This window comes from Pseudochaenichthys georgianus, chromosome 22 (genome assembly GCF_902827115.2).
Source record: "Pseudochaenichthys georgianus chromosome 22, fPseGeo1.2, whole genome shotgun sequence".
NCBI classification, from domain to species: Eukaryota; Metazoa; Chordata; class Actinopteri; order Perciformes; family Channichthyidae; genus Pseudochaenichthys; species Pseudochaenichthys georgianus.
The window spans coordinates 20,644,677-20,650,460 of NC_047524.1; positions in this window are offsets into that span (position 1 = coordinate 20,644,677).

Below are 5,784 nucleotides of genomic sequence, written 5' to 3' on the forward strand. Positions count from 1 at the left end.
GAGCACCGCTTCCCAGAAAGCATTGCTGATAAACACAGAGCACGTGGTGGTGGTGGTGGTGCAGGCGCGAGCCTCACATTTACCGCAAGCCCCCCTTCGATATTTTGTTTGTCCTTGCAGAGTTTGATTGTTTACGACAAAAGTGTGTTCCTGCTGTCTCAAAAGAACTGTTAGGTGTCGGGTAAGAAAAACGGTAGTACTTACTACAAAGAAACACTTTGAATATTTCCTTAAACATCTTACTGTAGTAGGTTACTTTGAACATGTGATAACTAGATATAAGTTTCAACAGTATGACTGGCTCTAAATGTCGTAATTGGTGTGCAAGGGCAATTAAACATCCTGTATAAAGTATACCTTTAAGTTTAAATATATATAAAACCTCATATTTTAGAAAACTCCCCCAACCTGTTAGGGGTGTTGAAAATAATTGTTTCTACGATGCATTGCGATGCATTATGTAACAGTAAGACAGAGAATGTAAGTGTGCACCCACATGCAGTATTTTTGTTTGTATATGCTGTTGTGAATACTTATACTCCTGTTGTCTGCTGTGTTCAGACTCAAGTCCTGTGTGTGATGCCACATTCAGTGTCCTTTCTTAACAGAAGACCGTTGCTAGAAGCTGCAGCTAGACTGCAGAAGCATAGTTTTTGAGGATGGAACAACTTCACACACAGAGGCTAGACCTATGCAATTCATTTATTTTGGTTTATAAATTAATGTCAGGACATTTATGTTATTGATTTCTGAAGCACTTTCTAAATAATAAAAAGAGAGGTCATATGTATTTACTGCATGTATGCATTGATGAAAAATAAGACATGTGCAGTAATATAGAAAATTGAGGATGCAAGGCATTGGTATGAATCGTGATGCATCGGGATATCAAATTGAATCGAATCGTTGACAGGATAATCGAATCGAATCGTGAGACCAGTGAAGATGCACAGCCCTACAACCTGTCAACATTTGTCTGTAACCTTACTGGGCTAAATACCATCCATTAAAATGATTTATGTATCTTCATTTGATAAGACTCCCCCTCTCTATCAGATACACACTGATGTCTCATTTACCCAGATGGATACTGTATCATCCCCTGATCTTGTCTTGCATTATCAAAGTTCACAACTGACAGTTCTTATAATGTCATGTTTTGACTGCAGCAGCATATCATTGTGTCAAAGCGACAACTCTACACATCCTTGCTGGGATTATGAAATTGACAGCCTCATCCAAATGCACACCCTAATCAAGCAATTTCCCCAATTCCAGTCCCATCAAATTGCTCTTTAGCTGTTGAACTGGGGAGTTTTGTTGTCCTTTTCTAATGCTAATCTGCCCTATTCAGCATCTCTCTATGAGGCTATTTGTTGTCAAATAAATCCCCTTGTTTGCCTCCTGCATGTATAATTGATATTGATGCCAGGCTTTTTGTTTGTGCTTTAGAGAGCTGAAAGGCGGTACTTCGGAGGTTATGAAGAAAATTGGACTTGCAACATTGCTGTTCCAGCTGAGCACAGCTGAGGTTGAAGCCGGGGATCGACCTTTGTTGGATGTCATACTGTGCAATAATAATTTTCAGACTAATGTGGTTCACAATATAGACAACATTCACAACCACGGTTTTCTCATGATTTCTCATTTACTTTGTGTATCAGGCAGAACACTCATCAAGATGCTGGCACCATGAGTGAGACTGCATCCAAAGTAAAGACACTAATGAAGCCGAATGCATATTGGTGAGTCCGATTTCAGTTAATTTGCATAGGAAAATGCACAGAATAACTTCCAAGCTCATAATTATTTGTCTTTTTGCTCTTCCACACCAATTGTATCTTTCTTTTTCTTCAACTGCATTCATACCTCTACATTAATCTATCTTCAGTAGTTCCTTCCTGAAATGTTTACAGCCTATAGGGTGCTTAACAAAAACAGTTTTGATGATAAAGTTGGTATAGCTTTTACAAGTGTTTATCAGTAAAAACTAAAAAAGTGCCATGCGTACGTTTTTTAAATTGGATTTAATAAATGACTACTCTGAAAATATGAGTTTTCCTATTTGTAGTTTTATACAGTGTGTCTGCCTGCTGCTCCTCTGGAGACATACACAATGCGTACGGCCATTGATATGCCCTAACAGAGGTCACAATTTGCATAAGAATTAACAGCTAGTAAATTAAATTGATATTCAGTGCACATCTCCGTTGAATCCTTCAGACCTTTGTTCCCCTCCCTGGCAGAGCCCATGTTCAGCCCCTAGCTAGTCAGAAACATCTGTGCAGTTAATAATTTGATAAACAGCTTACACAAATGCTAAATTATCTTCTCCGCCCCCTCCCCTTTTTCTTCCTCCCCTTGTGTGAGACTTGGAACAGTTGGCTCACCTCTCTGTGGCGTTGGGTTTATCTGTCTTTTGTGGCTGCTCTTCCACAGCTCTGGTTTTCATGGCTCTCCCTTCACTCCTTTCACTATCACCTAGATACTGAAGCAGTGTTTGGGGTTAATGCAAATCCTCAGTTCTCATCTATGAAGGAGAAAAGGCGTCGGAGTTGCCTATTGTTGCAAGTTTAAAATGAACTTCGTCTGAACATTTGTTATTCGTTCATTCATAGTCCTGTCTGGATAGCATTTACAAAAAATGTTGAGGAAGAACTGTGACATTTATCAACACATTTTAACATTTACAATGCCATTGTGTTTCCATTGAGCTAAAGCCCATTGTTTACACAGGACTCGGGTGACTCCCTGTGCAATTGCAAATTAAGGTCTGACATGTTTTTTTCCGGAGAGCATTCTACATCAGAGTGCAAAAGCTTTCAAGTTCCATGTGTTAATTCAATGGTCACTTGTTTCTATAATTGGCTGATACCACTAGCGGAAGAGATTTGACTGGGCTTTTATAATCGTTTCAAAAAGTAGCCACTTGTAGTTGGCACAGGTATAGCTTGATTTTCACAAAGATATATTAAAAAAGATTAAATGTGTCCAGACGATGATATTAGTAGTATCTGTTCAGACCCTGATTTTAAAAAGGGTACACAATATAACAGTACATTTGTGTGTGTGTGCACACGTGTGCCTGCCTGCCTGTGGGTTATTTGTGTGTGTATGTTTTGCGAGTGCAATTTTGTCTATGAGAAGACAGCAATTAGTTAAGTGCTATCAAGTGGATGAAAAGCTGCAACAAATCCCTTTTATAATTTCACGGAAAAGAAAGCTGACAACATAGAATCGGGTGGAGGGGAACTAGTTTCCAATGCTTGCTTTTCCAGTTACAACTTATGAAGAAATTGAACACCACGAGTCTGTTCTAGGCAGTGTCAAAACACATTAGGTACTTTTTCTGTTATTCGTTCTTTAAAATGTATTTTTCTTTCCTTCTATCACTCAGGATGAGTGAGAAGATCAGATTGTGCATGATGCTGCACTTGTTGGTTATTTGAATAAACATCAGGCCAGTCTCGAGTGCTGTCTGAGAGCACAATGCTTCAGTGTGGTTGTGAACAAAGACTCCCAGGTCTAATCACAGTGGCCTGTTGTTAGTGCATGCACTCCTTGTGATGTCGTAGTTTGCAGAGTGGATTCATTCTCTTATTTTCCTTCATTTTTGTTATTCTTTCCCTTGGACATCCGCCACTAGTGAGTCTCACCCTTCCAATCATTTTCACATGTTCACGGCCCACAAGCAGACCCTGTCAATGGGCGAGAGAGACAGGAAGCAGAGGATCATCTCTGCGTTTGACAAGAGTCTGTGAGCCTGGAGTTTGACAGACAGCTGAGAGCTACACAGGTGCGCAGCAGCAAGTAAGGGCAGCGTGTGTGGTTGTCAGATGATGAGATTCCTGTGGGCTGGGCGGTTCGGGTCAGGCGTCTGACAGCAGGGGCTTCATGTTTGCTCCTGTAGCTGGTTACACTGATCCCCGGCCTTGTTAAGACAGTGCCCTTCCACCTCCACCTGTTTACCAGCTCAGGCTGGAAGGCAGCAGGTATGTTTCACTGAAGTGAACCTATTATTGGTGCTGAACTAGTGGACAGCTTGTGTGTGTTTTCCGTCTTGTGTCACTGTGCATCTGTACCCTGTATGTTCCATTATACTGAGGTTTTTGAAAACATTACACTTGGGTTCTCTTATATAATAATAATATTTTTACATTTTTTACTGATATTTGACAACTTATTTTGGCCGATTGCAGATACCTGTATACACCCATATTTCCACCTTATTGCAGAGAATACATTTGAACTATTACCATGCCTCCTGTAAGCATGACGGCTCATTGGCAGATGCAGATATAAAATAGAATGCTTTTCAAACTGTCCACATTCAGTGGGCACAATTCTTCAACTTAAGTTACATGTAATACATAAATGTTTTCATTATTTTTCCGATATATGTTTAAACAAATCAGAAAATGCTACCCCACTCCAACAGGCTGGCAACACCGCCGACATACAGTATATTGTTATAGAAATATTGTTTTTGCACCTACTACTTCAACATTTTGAATTGCCTATGCATTATCTTTTTTTTATCGGCCTGTAATGAAAGGAAACATTTATTTTTGTCCGATAACAACATATGATTTTAAAGCCTTTATCTGCCAATACAGATGATGTGCTAGTATCTTCATGCATCGCATTCTAGACTATAGAATGTTGGTCTGTTTTACAACATCATTTCCATAACATTATTCATATACAGTAAAAATGCAATAATGGAAGATTTAATCAGCAATTTCTATACGGCATTCTACATATAAAACCAGGGTCCGTGCTGTCTGAGTAGGAATAGACAGCTCATTATATGAGCATCTCGTCCTACATTCAAAGAGCCAATCCAGTCCTGGATGGCCCATTTGACCCCGTTCTGCCAAAGGGCACATGTCACTTCCACATTAATGCATTAGGGAATGCTTTATTTGTTTGTGTGAGGGGCATCCTCTCCCGTCTCTTCCATGGGTCACACTCGGTTGACACTGCTACTGGATATCATGGCGCTTATGTGGGTTTAGTCTTCCAGGTCAAATTATCCTTTCGATTTGAACTGAAATTGGGAATGGAAGAGGCAGGGATCATCTCAGGCCCACTGCCTCTCCCCTGTATTAAGCCATCAGCGTGTTGTAAGGCGAGCTCATAATGAACCCTGTCACCGGCACCACTGCATCAATATCCCCACAACACAGCATGCATATTGATTGCAGATTGTGAGTGCGAGAACATGCGTGTGTATGTATGCGATGTGTGTGTGCATGCTCGTGCAAGCTCACCTTTTTTTTTCCGAGCAAGGAGCAAGGGAATCATGTTACTCTCCGACTGATTAGAAAGCTCATGCATAGGAAATCACGACAGAGACACTGCTCCCCATCTGCCCGCAGTGCAGGTGAAAACAATTTACACATCGGCAGGCTAATGGATACATTCATAGGGAGCACAGACAGAGGGAACGAGGGATCAAGGGGGAGAGGGAGAGAAAAACGGAGAGAGAAAGAGAGAGGGCTTGTAATGGGCCCAGGCCGATGCAGGCCAGTGGCCCTGCTCATGCGGCCATGCCAGATAGCAGCGTATCAGATAACACATAATCACCGGGGTCAGAGATTAATGAATGCGGTCGTGACCCACCAGAGCAGGCTTTTGCCCGCGCTAAAGACACTTGTAAACAATTCTGCTGGGTGAAACGTGGCAATAATATGTTGATTCAGCAGGTAATGAGGTTCCCCCTGAATCAATACCCCCAGCTAACCCCTGTCCCAGGTGGGTCGGTGAGCGCACACCTCTGCC